This window comes from Anabrus simplex, chromosome 2, assembly GCF_040414725.1.
Source record: "Anabrus simplex isolate iqAnaSimp1 chromosome 2, ASM4041472v1, whole genome shotgun sequence".
NCBI classification, from domain to species: domain Eukaryota; kingdom Metazoa; phylum Arthropoda; class Insecta; order Orthoptera; family Tettigoniidae; genus Anabrus; species Anabrus simplex.
In genome coordinates this window covers 963,226,951-963,248,493 of record NC_090266.1, presented here as the reverse complement: position 1 = coordinate 963,248,493, position 21,543 = coordinate 963,226,951, and positions in this window count along the sequence as shown.

Here is a 21,543-nt window from a genome sequence, read left to right as displayed (position 1 = left end):
AGATACTTCACAGTGCACTGCCTGCCTCTTTAATAATTTATTGAAACTACATAGGCATTTTGGCAAAGTGTGTATTGGAGAAATGTTATGTTCCGACATGACGAACTCCTGCTGCGCTCATACGTCAGAAATATTCTGACATACCTTTGTACAAAGAATAGTGCACTTTAACGACGGCATTGTTTTGCTCAGCTTTCAGCGATTCCTGGGCAATATCATGCCTATAAGTAGCAGTTTATTGTCAAGACGAGGAGCCACTGAACGGACAGCCACACTTCATGTACCAGCAGATTCGGAAGTTCGCAATAGACTGTGCTAAGTGTAATAACACATTAAAGAAAGACGAAGAGAGATCCACTTCTTCTCCAAATCCTCCTCAATGAAACTAGGCCCTCATCGAGGTATTCGTCTGAAGAATTAAGCACACCTACAAAGTCTGCATTTCCGGCATTTATGTAACCTTGTATAGTATTGAACTTAGTTTTGAGATTAGTATAATACTTATTTACGGTATGTTGTAAGAGTGTAAAATGGGATTTTTTTACGAGCGCATAATGTCTGTTTACTCTCGTGTAGCGTACAATATGTTTCCCATTAATAGTAATATTTATTTTTACGTTTAAGTTCGTCATTGCATGAAAGGGAGCCCACTGTTATGATGGTTATAATAATTGTCAACAAGGAGATATGGAATAAACCAATGGAAAAATTTGAACGTGTTTGTGGAAGTGTAAACATTGGAGATGGATATGTTAAAACAAAATTAAGTACAAGTACACTCATTTTCAAAGAAGTATATATTGCACACCATGAAGGAGCTGTCCCAGAGGCACGTAAGTAGGTATAGGTACAGGATATAGTAGTATAAAGGAAACATCAAAATATTATAGGGTAACAAACATTTGCTGGATCTGCTGGACCACCTGTAACACGGAGGCAGGCTGCGGTATAGTCGGGTATGAAGGCATTAAGACGTCAGATTTTCTCCCGAGAATGATCCTGCCACAGAAGGTGCAACTGACCCTCCAAATCTGCCGTAGCTCCCGCTGGCAGAAGTTGTCGTTCAATCTGGTCTCAAATGTTTTCGATGGGCGGAAGGCCTGGAGATATTGCTGGCCAAGGAAGCGTACCTTGGACGTATCGCGAAGGCAGGATATACTGTATGTACCCCGTGCTGTGTAAGGCCGGAGGCCGTACAATATCCTTCTGGAAAATGGGGCCGTCCAGCTGCGCCAGGAAGGGAAGCACACATTATTGTCGCAGAATTTCCCGGACGTATCGCCTCACCGTCAGGGTTCCTTCAGTCACCACCAGTGGGGAGCGGGAATCGCAGAAAATGGCATTCCGCACACACTGACATTTCTCGTTTCGGCAGCGGGCCGTTCTATAATGTATCGTTGATCATTGTACTGGGCAGAACGTTTCCAGACTTGTAATAGACGGTGGTCTGTATCCAGACAGAAGCTTGCAACGTCGCTGAACACCTCTCGTCGCCAATCCGCAAGCTGCCATGATGTCTGTTCCTGGCAGAACTTGAGACATGCTTGGCGATGCTCAGGTCGTAATGGTAGACGTCGTAAGGGACGCCGCGACATGTATCTGGATGGTGCGCAGCGACCTCCGCGTAGTGCATACATCCTGTCGTACGATGAAACGATCCTCCCTGCTGGTGGTCCTCCAGGGTCGACCCGAGCGTTCTCGACGCATGTGCATCCCTTCACAATCCCTACGCGTAAAACACCGTCGCACAATGTAGTCAGAATGGATCAAATGGCGAGCAATGAGCCGTAACGCCCAACTTGCCTCTCTTAGACCTACGATGGGGCCTCTCCAGACTCATGTATCTGGTCAAAGGCTTGTCGGATGCGCCATCAGGCCATACTGCGTGTTCACTCACATTGCTAATAAGGAATAATTAGGGGTGAATAAGGGAGAGACATGTACGCTTTCTCTGGACACTTCCGCCCAAGCAAACCGAATTAAATGCAAATGGGGCACATGTCAGCATATTACGATACTGTGTGGCAATCCTCGTTGTACTCGTGCGGTCTTGCATGGTGCGTAATATTCTTTCGTAAATGAGTGCCAGATGATGTATTATGTGATACTAAACATAGACCTATTGCCTCTTACTAATTTCAAAGAAGTCTTCTTCATTATGTGAAGGATATTGTAATTTATTTTCTGATTAGGAAAATAGATGGAATTTGAGAGAAGTTAGTGGATAAATGTTAATTACAGTGGTACGTTACTAACTGCCCACTGAGTACCAGAAATCAGTAGCTATGTTACTAAAAAAGTGAAATTGTTTTAATTGTAAGAGCGAATGACAATGTTTATCCACCTTTAAAAATTGTTTAACTCACTCCTGTAAATCGTTTAGTTTGATAAGGGCAACATGTTAAAGACTACCTTACAACGTAGTAATGGAAGACACGTTTAACCTTAGGAACAGTTAGGAATGCACTCACACTGTTCCTGAAAAATACGTACTAGTAGATTTACGTAACCAGCCAAGGTTATTCGACTGTTGAGGGATAAAGAGTGATAAGAGAAATATTTTATTTCATAAAACCATAGCACAGAGCGAGGTACACAAAACTTTACACTGATTCTTCTGTACTAGTGTTAACTCAGTTTTTTCGTCACTAAGTGTACAGTACTTCCATTGTGGAATCCTCATAGACGATGAGTGAAATTACGACACACGACAATGCACTGTTGGACATATGACGCTTAATTACAGACCTTAACTTTTCTCTTTCGCTGACATGCTCTAATTAATTGCACTTGGTATTATTTCCTCGATTGGGACACGCCCAAGTGATCAACAAAAATGACAGAATATACATTGATCTATTGGTAAGACGCGTCAATGACTTCACAAAGTGGGTACTAAATTGCACGGGAAGTATTGTGTAACAGAACAATATCGCTATGGCCTTCTGGAACAAATGGTGGAGGAGGGACAAACTCAAATTAATGTCCTCTAAGTATTAATTAGGTAGTTGCCGGAAATGCGAGACATACAGAATGTATGCCAACTCAATATATACTTTTCATTCAACTTACCTGGTAAATAACAGTTATTTTAGTAAGGATTTCTTAAACTCATATATAAACCGAATAGAAGATGCGTGTATGTACGGCCAGAGCAACCGCAACTACCTTACTGCAGAACAAAATACTCTTTAATTATTAATATTAATTCCAGCTAAGTACTGACTACGAGTTGGAAGCAAATTACATGATATGCATGTAAACAAAAGACACATACGGAACGCAGGGATCCCGTGGACAAAGAGACTCCGCCCTACCTCTGTCAATCATTACATGTAACCAGATGGGCAGACTAGAGCACCTGGAGTTTCAAGACGGCCCCAGGAAGAAGAGTTACTCCTTCACTTTGACGACATCGAGTACTCGACACAGTTTACTGACCGGAGGAAAAACGTAATTACTAGAGACTAAAATGAACTACGTTTCTGGAGACTAAGGTTCACGTCGGGTGGGCTAGCATCAGAAACGGAGGCTACTAATGTGAAGAAAGCCAGAGGAACTTTTGAATCTCTTCGTAACCAAACTGAATGCCTATGAGATCCCTAGATAATAAAAATCCATGTAAAAATAATGAGGATTTGCATTATGCCATCATTTATATGCCAATAATCAATTTCTTTCTTCTTCTTCTCCCTCGTGATGTTTTCCTAATCTTATTTGGTGTTGGGACTACATATGGATTATTTGCTCCCTTTTTCATCCCTTTCTCACTTCATCCCTACCTGGAGGAAAGTATACACTATTACGTGGCTGAGTGGTGATCGGTAGTACGGTGTGCCGCTGTGTAGCATATAAAAGAAAACATGTTCATCAAGATGAGCACTAATATCCAGCTCTCGAGCTCCACGAATTAAGGAGAGTCGGGATCCAAAGATAGCATATTTTCGTCCAACATAGTAATTTAAAAATCGTGATAAAATCGTTGTAACATTTGATAAAAAACTGATTTAGCTCCTTGGCTGAACGGTCAGTAGAGTGGTCTCCGGTTCGATTACTGGCAGGGCGGAGGATTTTAATCAAACACGGTTACTTCCTCTTGTTTGGGGGCTGGATGTTTGTATTCGTCTTAATAAACATCTTCATTTGCATACAACAGAGCACACTACGAACCACCACAGTAAGATACAACAGTGAGTACATCTTCCACTTAGGGTTGGTGTGGGAAAGGAATTCTGCCGTAAAACTGGGCTTAATTCACAATCAGTGCCTACCCGGAGTAGTTGGGAAAAGTCCAGGAAGAACAATATGAGAAAGAAGAAGATTTGATAAGAAATTCCTTCTAGAACCATATTTCTGACGTTTACCAAGTTATGCTAAATGTACTCCATTTTCACGTGGTCAATTTTAAACTTCTGTTACTAAACGACAGATTCCGAAGATTTTAGTTTCCTTCAATTTGTTGAGAAATGTTCATTCTTGATGTTTATTTGAGTCTTCATAGCAAGTATGACTGGATGGGTAGAAGGCAGTACTTGATTACTTGATTACGTCACACATACAGGAAGATGCTTCGTTGTGTGAGTATTCACGACGTATCTCAGAATCGTAACTTCTAGCATTTCATATTATCATTATAATGATATAACTATCTAAGAGCTTCCGTGGCTCAGGCGGCAGCGCGCCGGCCTCTCACAGCTGGGTTCCGTGGTTCAAATGCCGTTCATTCCATGTGAGATTTGTGCTGGACAAAGCGGAGGCGGGACAGATTTTTTCTCAGGGTACTCCGGTTTTCCCTGTCATATTTCATTCCAGAAACACTCTCCAATATCATTCCATTTTATCTGTCATTCATTAATCATTACCCCAGAGGAGTGCTACAGGCTTCGACAGTCGGCACAATTCATATCCTAGCCGCTAGATGGGGCTTCATTCATTCAACCCCTAACCCGGTCAAATGACTGGAAACAAGCTGTGGATTTTCACTTTCATTTTTATATAACTATCTGACGGACTACTCAAAATATAATATTTAAATTTTCGTCAACTTCTTAAACAATTATAAAATAACAACTAATCAAACATCGTACTAACATGTTTTAATTGTCTGAATTGTGGTACTGTGTACATACAAGAGAGGCCAAAGGTAGCTCTACAATTTTTTGTAAATATATCCCTTAGTTCTTTTAAGGATAAGATTTAGCACAAAATCTGGTGGACTGATATGATGAATTGGAACAGGGTGGACTCAGCTATATGTGACACAAAAGTGTAGAGAAGTAGGGTGAAATGCCACTCTTGGCCATCCCAGAAGAGGTTTCCTATGATTTTCCACTTAAACTCCTGGCGAATAGCGGAGTTGTATCTAGTGCATAGAGCATGGCTGTTTTCTTCCAAGTCCTCGCCCAATTCTAAACAAATACACTCACTAGTACATATACTATATCGATAAAGGTTATTACACAAAAACGTCCCACATATAGGAAGATATTATTATTATCATGAGTTTTTCATCGCTTACACACCTGCTCAGGTGAAATACTTTTTGTACTTCCCGGTAGCCATTCAAATTCTATAACAGATTGTTATAACTAAAAACACAACATTAACATAGGACATTACGGTTTCCTCACAACCCGGAATGCATGATATCGATGGCGACGTCTTTAGCTTCAAACGAATGTTTCTTGTTTCCTTGCTGTTCCTGCTTCTCCCAAGGTGCTTGAGACATCGCTCTTTCTTCGGCGAAACCCAGTTATATCTGGGGTCACTGGAGCCATCCAGGCTCATTCCATTGATTTTAGCCGGGGATTTAAGGCAGGATGCCCTTCCTGACGTCACGTATGCTTTGAGATGAATATCTCAACCCAGGATAGACCAGGACTCAATCCTCGACCTTCCGGATGGGAAGCCAGCAGAAGCCACCGAGCTAACCACGTTCACAATAATAATAATAATAATAATAATAATAATAATAATAATAATAATAATAATAATAATAATAATAAATGAATGTGGCATATTGCTATGAAAAAGTCACTTTTTCCTGGCTGGTGTGAAGAACTGTTACCGTAATTGTTGCCATTTGTTATGGGTTTCCACCGAATTGCAAATGAAATAACAACTTATTCACAGAGCTCGACAGCTGCAGTCGCTTAAGTGCGGCCAGTATCCAGTATTCGGGAGATAGTGGGTTCGAACCCCACTGTCGGCAGCCCTAAAGGTGATTTTCCATGCTTTCCCATTTTCACACCAGGCAAATGCTGGGGCTGTACCTTAATTAATGGCACGGCCGCTTCTTTCCAAGTCCTATCCCTTTCCTTTCCCATCGTCGCCATAAGACCTACCTGTGTCGGTGCGACGTAAAGCCAATAGGAAAAAAAAACTTATTCTCGAACAATGAGCTCGACAATGAACTCGTTTATGAAATGCTTTGGAATCATTTATCGTATCGATATACAGTAAACCGGGCGAGTTGGCTGTGCGGTTAGGGACGCGCAGCTGTGAGCTTGCATCCGGGAGATAGTGTGTTCGAACCCCAATGTCGGCAGCCCTGAAGATGGTTTTCCATGGTTTCCCATTTTTACACCAGGCAAATGATGGGGCTGTAGTTTAATTAAGGCCACGGCCGCTTCCTTCCCGCCCCTAGCCCTTTCCTTCCCCAACGTCGACGTAAGACCTATCTGTATGGGTGCGGCATAAAGGAAAATGAAAAAAAATATACAGTAATACATAAAACAGATAAATGTACACATTTATTAGAATTCTTAACACCTCGTAGCACGAGGCAAAATGGAGAGACCAATTATTGTTGAATTTTGGTCAAGTTCGGGACATCCATATGTTCCGAAATGAAATGTCCGTGCCACCGGGACAGATTGCTGTAATCCGGGACTGTCGTGGAAAATTCTGGACGTATAGCAGTCTTGGACCGTACATCCTCCCATTTACCGATGTCAGTTCGGTACTTCTCCATATTAGTCCTTGTATGGGACTAAACGCTCCTAGATAAATGACCGTATTATGACAGCTAATTAACGAGAAGCAGATGATCGAATCTTTGGTTACAAAATCGTCATTGTCTTCACGGCTTCACTCCTTTAGGCTCCCTGGTGACGATACAGACCAAGGTGCAGTAATAATACAATTTCATTAATAATATTCTTGGTTTAACGTCACACTAAATACTTTTGTGATTTTCAGAGATTTGGAGGTGCTGGAATTTTGTCCCGAAGGAATTCCTTTACGTGGCGGTAAAGCTACCGACATTAGACTGGCGTATTTGAGCGCCTTCGAATACCATCGGACTGAGGCGGGTTCAAATCCGTCAACATGACCTCAAAAAGTCAGTGCTCTACCGTCGCAGCCTTTCCCTCTTCACAGTAAATATAATTCCACGCACACCGCATTCTAGCGAATTTGACATGGGAAGGAAAATAACGTTTCGCGTTGTTTGTAAAAAACATTCTCCTCGATTTAATACGTTAAAATACCTGACCAGGATCTACCTCGAAATACTGATGTGACTATGGATATTTCAAATTGCGATATAAAAGCATTGTCATCAGGAAGGTTTGGAACTAAAATTCTTCAATATCGTTTTATTAGTGGATTTCAGAATATATTTTAGAAATCAAAGGGTTTTAGGATGTACTTCAGAAGGCGTTAGGAAATCTGTTTCGTTTCCCGATTTCGTCAACGGGCAGCAGTGGGGTGAAACACCATGGCCCAAGACGAATCTCGATTTCAAAATAAAAATACAGGTGGACGATTGTAGAATTACGGTCACGATTTGTATTTTCGATTTTTTACAAACATGAATTTTCACAGCGCATTGGTGACGCTGTAGACTTCAATTTGAAAAGTAGAAAAGTTGTCAATTATATTCGGTGGTACCTTCGTTCCTTGTTCGTGTGAAGAATTCGGAGTTATAGATGCAACTGCTGGTTTTGTTTTCCTAACAGTGTTCTGAAATTGATTCATGTTGTAAAGATACCTAAACTGACAATAACTTGTTAGGAATTTGTTTTTCAGTTGAAACCCTTTCCTTTCATAACCTATCTTTATTACAAGAAATCATGTATGTCAAACTGAATAACTATCTATGATTAAAAAAATCTTTCCTTATAGGCCTATATTTAAATAAAATGGAAAAGAATAAACAAGTGCAGTATTTGGATATTTTACTTCTAAGTAATATAAATATGTATATTGCCGTTGTGCCTGCAAGAACTACTATGTGAAATATTTTAGCTTAGACCCTTGGTCGGTAGAGTTCTGTCATCTAAGAATATTGTCAAGGAATTCCCGCTCTTCATAATATATGTACTGCGGGTCAGTATTTCTCCAAAAATATTGTGACTATGCTGTTTTCACAGGCGAAACGACGATATATAAAATTTTAAAATGACTTAACACCAATAATACCACCTCTCATGGGGATGTATTCCATTATTATGGCTCATAATACTCATCAGTTTGGAACTATTGATAAGAAATAAAAATGTCATGTGGATATTTAATTTTGTTGCGATCCATATAAGTTAGACCCACCAATGGGCAGTCTGCCTTGTGATAACAATAAGAAAGCTTGACATACTGTAACCATAGCCATGGGAGGTACGGTTGTAATACGAATTACAGGGATACGACTTTTAATTTCATTCTTAATGCTACAAGGATGTGATTTTTCATTTCAAAAAATCCCACATAGATTAGATGGGACTCAAACAGCGGCCACTTTGGTGGAAGTATATAGACGATGTCATTTGGTTATCACGTACCTGGCATATGATACTGTGTGTAGGAGTGGTGGACGATACTGTGAAATGTTCCCGTGTGGAACAGGAATGAAGGGGACAGCACAAAGACCCAGACCCAGGCCAAATGAATTAAACTGCTTTCATTCAAATTACACGACCCAGCTAAAATTCAACCCAGGAATCCATGGCTTAGAACAAGCCGTACCGGGCGAGTTGGCCGTGCGCGTAGAGGCGCGTGGCTGTGAGCTTGCATCCGGGAGATCGTGGGTTCGAGCCCCACGGTCGGCAGCCCTGAAGATGGTTTTCCGTGGTTTCCCATTTTCACACCAGGCAAATGCTGGGGCTGTACCTTAATTAAGGCGACGGCCGCTTCCTTCCAACTCCTAGGCCTTTCCTGTCTCATCGTCGCCATAAGACCTATCTGTGTCGGTGCGACGTAAAGCAACTAGCAAAAAAAAAAAAAAAAAAAAAAAAAGAACAAGCCGTACTATCAATTGCACTACGGGGCAGACAATATTGAGCTAATCAAGTGTAAAAACCTAATGATTATTTTCACACAATATTTGCAACTTTGTTTTGGGTTAGGGAAGTTGTAGTACTGTATACTGGATTAAGAGAAATTTTAAAATCATCATTCCAATATTCCACTTGCTGTTTATATATATTTTCAAAACGTATTTCTGATTCGCTTACCTGTAGAAATCTTGAAATGATATTGATAAATAGGCTTAACAGTAGATTCCACCACATTCCTCTAGTCATAGATCGTAAGATTCTCCCCTTACTCCTTCAGAATAGCAGTTATGTATAGATTTGTCTGTGTGTATGCTAGATTTCAAGGTATTTTTTGCTCCTAACAGCTTCTCCACTTCACAAAAATTTCGTAAAATGCATTTAGAGAATAGAGCCTCCGTGGCTTAGGCGGCAGTGCGCCGGCCTCTCACCGCTGGGTTCCGTGGTTCAAATCCCAGTCACTCCATGTGAGTAACACTGTAAAATATAATTTCATCTGTCATTCATTAATCATTGCCCCGAAGGAGTGGGTCAGGCTTCGGCAGCAGGCACAATTCCTATCCTCGCCGCTAGATGGGGGCTTCATTCATTCCATTCCTGACCCGGTCGAATGACTGAAAACAGGCTGTGGATTTTCACAGTTTAAGCATGTGCATTTCCAACCATTGTCACTTTTTAAATCTGTAATAATGGTAGGGTTGTACGTTCCACTAACTCATTTTAAGGTTTTCGGAGAGGTCATTATTATTCTAAACTTTCTTGAGGGTGTGAAGAACATTCAAATAGTACTGACAAAATTTCATTTCAATAGGGATTTTTCTTTCTTTTATCTACTGGTTTAGCGTCGTTCTAACACACGGAAGGTTTTCCACAACCATAAGATGACAACCAGCATTTGCCCGCTGTGAAAATGTAAAACCACAGAAAACCACCAAACCACCAAAAAGCTCACAGCCACGTTTTCGAAACACGCAAGCAACTCGCTTAGCCGTTAGAGAATACTCTTTACAATAATTGGCAAAATCTACATCTCAGCAGTTGGTCGCTACAGCTTTTGTTGATTGCAAGTAATTTGGTACAGGGAAAACTTGGCTAAATCCGCAGTATAAGTAATTTGGTACAGGGAAAACTTGGCTGAATTCGCAGTATAAAGGTAAAATTTGTTTAGTACTAATTAATGGCGTGTGGCTTCCGGAGAGGACTGGTGATGATCCTTCGAGATGACGCTTTGTAGTCGACCTGTGCTTCTATGAGGATAAAGCCCTACCTATGATGAATGTTAATGATGAATACGTCATACACACCCGACCCACTAGCCAACGGAATGAAAGTTAAAATCGCAGACACGACCGGTAATCGAACTCGAGACCTGGTGAACCAAAGGCCAGCACCCTAACCATTTACACGCGGTGCAGAACTATTTAATACCGCAAGAAAATATTGTAATTAATTTACTTTTTCAGCTAATTCATTCAAGTGTAATACTTCGGCTAATTCCACAGCAATCCTGGTCATTCCGAAGCATGATTCGGCTAATTCCGTATTAGTCCATGAATTCATAGTCAATAACAATGCAAATTATATTACAAGGAAGCAGTAATACACATTTGAGAAGTACTCACCTTAAAGAAGCCTGTTTTCTAAACGCAGTAAACAGGTTAATTACTGATGTTTCTTAACGCTGCCAGCAAAGGGATCCACTGTACAGTTTACAACATTTACCATCAGAATGTAAGACATTTAGAGGACGCAATATCACACATATATGCATTATTATAGACCGTTATGCCTTTCAATGTTCAGTCTCCTAGCCCCTGTGAATTTACTAAATACAGCCATTAGCCTCTATTTGCAACTAGTAGTGTAGCCTCGTTTGGTTCTGTACCTCTTATCTTTAAAACGTTGGAAACTGAGCCTAACCATCGTCGTCTTGGTCTTCCTCTACTACTCTTACCCTCCATAACATAGTCCATTATTCTCCTAGGTAACCTACCCTACTCCATTCGCCTCAAATGACCCTCGTGCCCCCTACACCGCGGTGCCCGAGTCCAACCAGCTTCCACTCCCGTAAAGCAAAGTTGGTCTGAAAACAGACCGATGTGAAGATAGTTTCGTCCGGAAGCTAACTTCCTTCTTACAGAATACTGTTGATCGCAACTGCGAGCTCACTGCATTAGCTTTACTACACCTTGATTCAATCTCACTTACTATATTACCATCCTGGGAGAACACACATCCTAAATACATAAAATTATCTACCTATTCCAGCTTTGCATCACCAATCTGATATTCATTTTTGTTGAATTTCTTACCTACTGACATCAGTTCAGTTTAGTCTTCGAAAGACTGAAGAACTCATTCTACCATCAATTCTCACTGCATCCCAATAGTCAACATAAATGTCTTTGATTGATTCTAATAATCTACCCTTAATTCCACAGTCCCCCAGTATGGCGAACACTTTTTCCCTCGGTAGCCTGTCATACGCTTTCTCTAGATCTACGGAACACAAATATTACTATCTATTCCTCTGGTAGCGTTTTTCAATTACCTGGCGCAAACTGAAAATATAATCCTGACAGCCCCTCTGTGGTCTGAAACTACACTGGTTTTCATCCAACTTCCTCTCAACCACTAATCGCACCCTCCCTTCCAAGATGCCAGTGAATACTTTGCCTGGTACAATAATCAACGAGATACCTCGATAGTAGTTGCAGTCCTTCCTGTTCCCTTGCTTATAGATAGGTGCAATTATTGCTTTTGTCCAGTCTGAAGGTACCCTACCAACACTGCATGCTAATTTTATTACTCTACTAGCAAGATACCCGTGCGTCGCTACGGTATTATACTGAAATTTATAATTAAATGCTTAAAGTTTTATATATAATCCGCCGAAATTCGCGATCTGACTCGTTTTCTGAGAGATTACGGCAAATTTCCTCCCATTTTTCAATCTTTCTTTCCAGCAATTGATTTCGTACTTCCCAGGCTATGTCAAGGTATTCCACCCATTCAGTTGGGTCCCTAAATCTTTGCCATCTTTTCCTGTAAACATTTGTAAAATGGATCAAATCCTTAAGGAGATCTGGCGTGGTGTCGTCTTGGGTGCCTTGGCGGTACTGAACACGCGGCCGGACTGCATTCGTAGTCATTACCCGGCCAGGACCCATTTCCAGCGCGGTCCGCACATTTTGACGACGGTCGAGAACATTATTATTATTATTAGGGTGGGTGACATTAGTTTAATTCGGGTTATTATGATGATGATTATTATTATTATTATTATTATTATTATTATTATTATTATTATTATTATTATTATTATTATTATTATTATTATTGATATTCTGGACCCCACAGCAAGATGCAAGACCGCTTCTTGGCCGTAAATTATATCTGCTGCCATTGTCATTATTTGCAATGTGACCAGCACCATTGCCGCTCGTAGGCAAGTGCGCGGGATTTCTGGCGATACCAATGATATACTTCTGTGCATTATTGACCTTATTATAGATTCGAACAATTGCACAATATCATTCCTATCGTTTATTTCAAATATGTTTAAATTTTCATTTATATGCTCGGAGAATCTACTGTAATCTGTAATCTGTAATATTGCTCTTGGAAACGAACCCAGGAAAGATTAAAAATGATCGGTTTATGATCAGAATAAGTACATTATGAACAGTAAAATCAATTGGTCTCAACTAATTTTTCATCCCACCGACGTTAATTTGATTACCGCCCCCCCGGCAAGAATAGGGAAGGCGTGTTTCTTTATGTTTAAAGGAGATTCCAAATACCAAAGTTCACGCCTGTTACCTTCAGTTTTGAGATATGAGTATCGCCATAGAAGTAATTCACTTTTTTCTCTTCCTTTCACAATCCCCCCCTCTCCCGAAGTGAATTTTCCGGCAAATAATACCTGTTTCTTTAATAGTAATATTCTAACTACCAATCATTACGACTCTACCTCCTTCAGTTTTTGAGATTTGTGACCTCATAAAAGGAAATCAACAACTTTTCACCCCCGCCTCCCATGATGATTTTAACCCCAAAACACGTTCTTCTTTGCTTTTAAAGGAGATACAAATACCAATTTTCACGTATGTAACATCTTTAGTTTTTATTAGATGTACGTATCCACATACAATTAATTCAATTAATTCTTCAATTCTTTCACCTCCGCCCCCTTCATTGGATTTTCCGAGAATACGTGTTTCTTTACTTTTAAAGCAGATTCCAAATACCAATGTTCACGTCTGCAAAATCTTTCGTTTTTGAGATACTAGTATCTTCATACAAATATTTGAGCTATTTTTTCAATTACCCTCCCCCCCCCTTTAAGTGGATTTCCGAAAAGAAAACTACGTATTTCTTTATTGTAAAAGAGATTTCAAATACCAAAATTTCACGTCTGTAAAATCTTCAGTTTTTGAAATATCAGTATCCTAATTAAAAGAATTCAACCCTACCGAGCTCGATAGCTGCAGTCGTTTAAGTGCGGCCAGTATCCAGTATTCGGGAGATAGTAGGTTCGAACCCCACTGTCGGCAGCTCTGAAAATGGTTTTCCGTGGTTTCCCATTTTCACACCAGGCAAATGCTGGGGCTGTACTTTAATTAAGGCCATGGCCGCTTCCTTCCCACTCCCAGTCCTTCCCTGTCCCATCGTCGCCATAAGACCTATCTGTGTCGGTGCGACGTAAAGCAACTAGCAAAAAAAAAGAAAAAAGAATTCAACCCCATTTTCATCCAAGTGTTTTTTTTTACGAAAACAAAAAGAACATGTTCCTTTATTTGTAATAGACATAAAAATACCATTTTCACTTCTGTAACATATTACATTTTTGAGATATACTGTAGAAATGCTCATTTTAAAATTTCACCCCTTTTTTAGTTCCCCTTAAGTGGAGTTTCCAAAACAAATCACCTATGTTTCTTTACCTTTACAGGAGATTCCAAATAGCAATTTTTACGTCTGTAACAGTTTACGTTTCTGAGATACACTGAAGTTATAATCTTTCTAAAAATTCACCCCAATTTGTCGTTCCCGTTTAACCCCAATTAATTGGATTTTCCGAAAACAAAAAATACGTGTTTCGTTCGTTTTAAGTGAGATCCCAAATACCAATTTTCAGATGTGTAATATCTTCAGTTTCTGATATATATCTTCATTGGAGGCATTTAACAGCATCTTCATCCTTTTTCACCCCTCCTATTGGGATTTTCCGAAAACAAATAATACTTGTTTCTTTATTTTTAAAGGAGATTCTAAATACCAAATTTTACATCTGTAAACTTTTAAAGTTTTGAGATGTAGATACACTCATTTTAAAATATCACCCCCCGTATCACCCCCTATTAATTGGATTTTCCAAAAACAAAAAATACTTGTTCCTTTATTTTTATAGGAGATCCCAAATACAAATTTCAGGTCTGTAATATCTTCAGTTTCTGTGATATAAGTATCCTGATTAAAGGCATTCAATCCCTTTTTCACCCTTTTCACCCCTCCTATTGGTTTTTCCGAAAACAAAAAAATACGTGTTTCTTTATTTTTAAAGGAGATTCTAAATATCAATTTTTACATCTTTAAACATTTAAAGTTTTGAGATATAGACACATTCATTTTAAAAATTCACTCCCCTTTCACCCCCCTTTAATTGGATTTTCGAAAAACCAAAAAATATGTATTCCTTTATTTTTAAGGGTGAATCCCAAATACAAACTTTCAGGTCTGTAATATCTTCAGTTTCTGAGATATAAGTATCCTTATTAAGGACATTCAACCCGTTTCCCACCCATTTTCACCCCTCCTGTTGGGATTTTCCGAAAAAATACGTGTTTCTTTATTTTTAGAAGATAATCTAAATATCGATTTTTGGATCTGAAAACTTTTAAAGTTTTCAGATATAGATACACTCATTTTAAAAATTCACCCCCCCCCCCTTTTCAACCCCTCACCGACGGAATATCCAAAAATCCTCCCTTAGCGAGAACCTACATTGTAATATAAATGTATCCTCAAATTTTCATTTCTTTATGTCCAGTAGTTTTGGCTCGGCGATGATTAATCGGTCAGTCAGTCAGTCAGTCAGTCAGTCAGTCAGTCAGGACAAGTTACTTTATATACATAGATGAAGCCATTTCATCCCTGCCTTCCCACTATACTTCACCATTTCAGGTCTAATTTCATCTATTCCTGCTGCTGTATGACAATGGAGCTTTATTTACTATCCTTTCCACTTCCTCAAGCGTAATTTCACCAACATTATTTTCTTCCTCCCCATGAGCTCGGTTGACCGCGACACCACCAGGAAGAATTCCTTTTACGTTGAGAAGGTTTTCAAAATATTCCCTTCACCTATCCAGTGATGAATCAGGCCTACTTCATTTATAGAGGCGACTTTCATTGAAGACGAAATTAGTTTAGGCATGAAGTACAAAGGAGTGCGAAGCATTTGGTGGACTTCTGTGTTAGTATGGGAATAAGCAGTTACGAATATACTAAGCATAAGGCTATTCACAGCTACGCATGGGAGGGTGGGGACACTGAATTCCATAATAGATTAAATCATAACCGACTCTGAATTCAGGAAATCAGTTAAGAATGTGGGGTATTCCGGGAGGTTTTTTTTATGATACAGACAACTATTTGACCTATATTGAAATAAATATCTCTAGGCCTAGGATAGAGAAAGTGAAATCTGTCTGCAGACGAATAAGGTTAGAAGATCTCAAGGAGGAGGAAATTAGACAGAAGTACGATACATGGATATTAGTGAAAATTTCCAGATAGTAGACAGTGAGCAGGTTCAGACAAAGGAAGAGAATACAGGGATGCAGTAGTAGTAAAAATGAAATGGCGTATGGCTTTTAGTGCCGGGAGTGTCCGAGGACATGTTCGGCTCGCCAGATGCAGGTCTTTTGATTTGACTCCCGTAGGCGACCTGCGCGTCGTGATGAGGATGAAATGATGATGAAGACGACACATACACCCAGCCCCAATGCCAGCGAAATTAACCAATTATGGATAAAATTCCCGTCCCTGCCGGGAATCGAACCCGGGACCCCTATGACTAAAGGCCAGCACGCTAACCATTTAACCATGGAGCCGGACGCAATAGTAGCAACAGCAAGGGAATCCCTAGGAAAAACTGTGTGTGAAAATGGGAAAAAGAGAACATTTTGCTAGAATGATGAAGTGAAGGCAGCTTTAAAACTTAAATGGATGGTATGTCAAAAATGGACTGTTGCAGAGAGGGAATTGTAAGTAGATGAATGACAGAGCAAAACAAATAATTTAGGAGTGTCTGTTCAAAAGGCGCTCTTTCCACTTCCTAAAATAAATCAGCATTTTGTCCACATGCATTAGCGTAGTTGAGTATTATCGATTGTATTGAACAATCCATACCAGGAAAATGCAATTCTTAAATGTTGTACCAAACCCGATCATGGGTAATTTCCCTGTGCCTTTTATTTTACGTTTCTTGCGATTTTCTGCACAAATTTCTTAAGGTGGAAAGAGCACCTTTAGAGAAGACACTCCTCAATTGTTGATTTCAATAAGTCGTGAGATTATTTCTCGTAATAAACTGGAAAGTCTAGGTCAAGCGTCAGAGAAATCGTTCTGAACAGTAACAAAGAATCCTAAAAAGGAGAGAAAAATGATATTAATAGGTGAAATTATAATAGATCCCAGGGAAACACTCGGCAGGTGGAAGGAATATTTTGAAAATCTCTTCAACGTAAAAGGAAATCTTTCTGATGACGTGGGTAACAACCGAGTTCATGGAGAGGAGGAAAATGATGTTGGTGACATTACGTTTGAGGAACTGGAAAGAATGGCAGTAACCTTCATTGTCATAAAGCAGTTGAAATAGATAAAATTAGATCATAAATGATGAAACATAGTGGAAAGGCAGGGATGGAATGGCTTTATAGAGTAATAAAATTAGCATGGAATGTTAGTAAGGACCTTATGATTGGAGAAAAGCTCTAATTGCACCTATCTATAAGCAAGGGAACAGCAAGGTTAGCTACGACTATCAAGGTATTTCATTGATCACTATACTAAGCAAGGTTTTCCCTGACATTTCGGAACGGAGAGCGAGATGAGTGGTTGGGAGTCAGATGGATGAAAAACTGTGTGGTTTCAGACCACAGAGGGGCGGTCAGAATCTGATTTTCGCTATACACCAGGTAATACCAAATGCTACGGAAGGAATAGAAAGTTATGCTTATGTTTCGTAGATCTAGAGAAAGCATGTGACTGACTACCAAGGGAAAAGATGTTAGCCTTACTGGGGGACGATGGGATTAAGGGTAGGTGATTAAAAAGCAATCAAAGGCATTTATGTTGACAATTGTGCTGCGGTGAGAACTGGTGGTAGAATGAGTTTTGGTTTGAGGTACTTATAGGGTGGTTTAGGTCACGTAGCGGCCAGATTTCATTCGGGAGACAGTGGGTTCGAACCCCACTGTCGGCAGCCCTGAAGGTGATATTCCGTTGTTTCCCATTTCACACTAGACTTATGTTGAGGGTGTATCTTAATCAGGGACACGGTCGATTCCTTCCCACTCCTAGCCTTTACTGTCCCATCGTCGCCACAAAACCTATGTGTTACAGTGGGACGTAAAGCAAATTGTAACAAAAATTAATAATATACTTGTAGGGGTTCGACAAGGCTGAATTCATTCACCTTTGTTGTTCATACTGTAGTTTATATAAACAATCTGCTGAAAGGTGTAAAGTGGCAGGTAGAGATTCATTTAGGTGGAAATGTAGTAAGTAATTTGGCCTATGCCGCCAACTTTGTCTTCATGGAATTTGTGCTGAAACCTGCAGTTAAACATCTTGGAACCTGAAGACAGGTGCAATGGTAATGATATGAAAATTAGCCTTTCCAATCATTAAGTGATTTCAGTTTGCAAGAAACCTAAGAGAACTGAATATCAGGTTGGGAGTACAAAACTGGACCAGGTAGATCATTTTAAGTATTTATAATGTGTATTTTCCCAGGTTGATAACATAGTAAGATGGAATCAAAGTGCAACAGAGCTAATGCAGTGCGCTCGCAGTTGCGATCAACAGTATTCTGTAAGGAAGAACCAGCTCGTGTTACGGGAGTGAAAGCTGGGTGGACTCAGGATATCTTATTCATAAATTGGAAGTAACAGACATGAATATAGTTAGAATGATGACTGGTACAAGTAGGTGTGAACAATGGCAGGAGGGTACTCGAAATGAGGAGATACAGGTGACGTTAGAAATGAGCTCGATTAACGAAACTCATTAACCGGTTGCGGTGCTGTGGTCATGTGAGTCTAAAGATGGAACATAGGTTACTCGGCCATGGATGGTAAGAGAAGTGTAAGAAGACCAAGGCGAGAATGGTTAGACTCAGTTTTTAATAATTTAAAGATAAGAGGTATAGAACTACACTATGCCATAAAACTACTTATAAATATAGGATTGCGGCATTATTTAGTAAATTCACAGAGGTTTTCAGATTTAATGCTGAAAGGCATAACAGTCTATAATGAAGATGAATTGTTGAATAGATGAAATACTAATTGATACCATTAGGGGAAATAATAATGATGCTGTTATTATCACTTGTGCAATGTTTTTAGAAGAAAGAGTTTTACGAGTAGAGGCTTTGTTTCCGATGGAAGCTACCATGAAATTTTCATTGTTAGACTACATAGTCTTCTTAATCTACATAGAAAAGTCTATATGTATTCTACATACGCTTAGGCATGCAACTGCACATCGCTGGTTTTTGGACTTTGTGTGAGCTTGTAACGTGTGGTTTATTCGAGTCTCTTTTAGTCTTCCTAAATGTAATTACTGGGATGTGTAGGTGCTTGAGGACTTATAGGAATCAATCTCGTTTCTCTTGGTTTGAATGTGAATGGATTGGGGAGGCATTAGTTTCAAGATGGTCATTTCAAGAGTTGGTGCAACTCCTTGCTTGAATGGTGAGCGTCGAGACCTTCTCCTCAGGGGATCCCAGGTTCGATTGCGTGCTGGGACGGGGATTTTTATCGCGTTTGAATATTACTTCTGGTTCGGGGACTGGGTGTTTGTGTTAGTCCCAACATTCTCCTCTTCATATTCACACACCACACGACACTACAAACCGCTACAGAAACACGCAATAAAGATTACATCCCTCAAATTAGTGTTGGCGTCAGTAAGGGCATCCGGCTGCAAAACAAGGCCAAATCGACATGTGCGACCCCTCAGATGTGGGAAACGCGGAATAAGAAGAAGAAGAAGAAATTTCCACTCACGCAATAAAGATTACATCCCTCAAATTAGTGTTGGCGTCAGTAAGGGCATCCGGCTGCAAAACAAGGCCAAATCGACATTTGCGACCCCACAGATGTGGGAAACGCGGAAGAAGATGAAGAAGAAGAAGAAGATGAATAAGAATAAGAAGAAGAAGAAGAAGAAGAAGAAGACATTTCCACTCTCGGACCTCCGGAGGATGTCACCTTATTGTGAGCTGTGTTTTAAGGTATGAAAGGGGGTTTGACGGCGAACACTGCAGGTGCTAGAAATACGGTGCGTTGAACTATCAATTGATTCAATTTATTCGCGTTACCGGCATCAAACAAGATCTAATGTGTTCATTTTGGTGTTTTGTATAAACTCCTGCTGTGAAGCAGCCAGCGTGCCGCGCGCTGTGGGCCTTGTCGTGACCGTGAGCCTCACGATCCCGCCTCGTACGTGCCTTCAATTGAAATTATTACTTCTCGAGTTTTTGGTACAAAGGATTTGTGACTTGACATGAGTTTCTCATCGTGGAGAGAAACATATCACGAAAAAAGTGCATCCTCTAAATTAGAATTCCGCAGGCCAAACTTTCTCGTCCTCCCCTCAAGGTGTATGTTGCATGTTTCAAGGAAACACTGGGGTCAATGTCATTCTCCCAACTCTCACCCACTGGCTCCCGCAAACTCGCCAGGTAATTCGTCTCTTGTCCATATGTTGAAAATGAAAGACTGTAACAAAAGATGTCTGACCGCCAGAACCGCTCAAGTCCACAACAGTATTCAGACGTAGTCATTAAGAAAAGTATGAATTCTCACGGTCAAGGATTTTGCAAGATTGAAGGAAAAACAGAAATCCTGCTGGTCATGTCTTAGAACAAAGGTTCCTATCAGCAAAGGTGTCACCTCTATGTTGAATGTATGCGGGGTGCGAGTCGAACGTTACAAGATGACGTCCATGTGCATCGAAAAGCTCTCTATTACTTTGTACCAGATTCCATTATGTTACTCCTCTCCGCTTGATTGAGTGCCTCAGATTGTGGAGCGTTGGCTTTCAGAGGCCAAGCTGGAGGGTTCGATCCCTGACCTGCTGGTTCTGGTTGTGGTTGAATGTGCTCAAATACCACAGCCACCTGTCCGTATATTTATAGATACGTACGGGAACTCCTGCGGGACAACATTCCGACACTTCCTCGTCTCCAAATTCGTAAATAATGATATTGGGACGTAAAACCAATGACATTATTAGCACTTTTCTTCGTCTTGCTCACTAAACTACTTTACTTACCCCAGATTAATCTGGATGAAAACTGTGATTTAGAGAGTAAATTGTACTTATTCTTATTCTTCTTTTACTATCGCTTTTCCCGCATCTGTGGGATCTCGGATGTGAACTGTGTCGCATAAGTGGATTTGGCCCTTTTTACGTCCGGATGCCCTTCCTGAGGCCAATCCTACGTGGAGGGATGTAATCACTATTGCGTGTTTCTGTGGTAGTTGAATATGAAGAGGAGATTGTTGGAACAAACGCAAACACCCGGTCTCTGAACCTGAAGAACTAATCTGACTCAGTTAAAATCCTCGACCAGGTCGGTAATCGAACCACGACCCTCTGAACAGAAGGCCTCAATGCTAACCATTCAACCACGCAGTCGGACCCCCTTCTAAATTGTACTGATATCCATTATTACGGCCTGTGATTATTGGACGGTATTTTTCGAACATCTCTTTATATGAAGAAGATCGTTATCCACTTGTAGAAAATGTCGACTATAATCTGTTTCAAATGGGAAGCGTTTTGGCTTTGAGAAACCGCTCAGAATTATTACAACAAGGGGCTGCTGAGTTGTTCCGTTATCCCACCCGCCCAGTGCGTTGCACTTCGCGGGAAATTTCGCAGCGATAATTATCACTTGCGCCAAGACTTCTATGGAAACAGATTCCCATTTGAGACGGAATATAGTTAAAAAATTAAATACAATTTATAT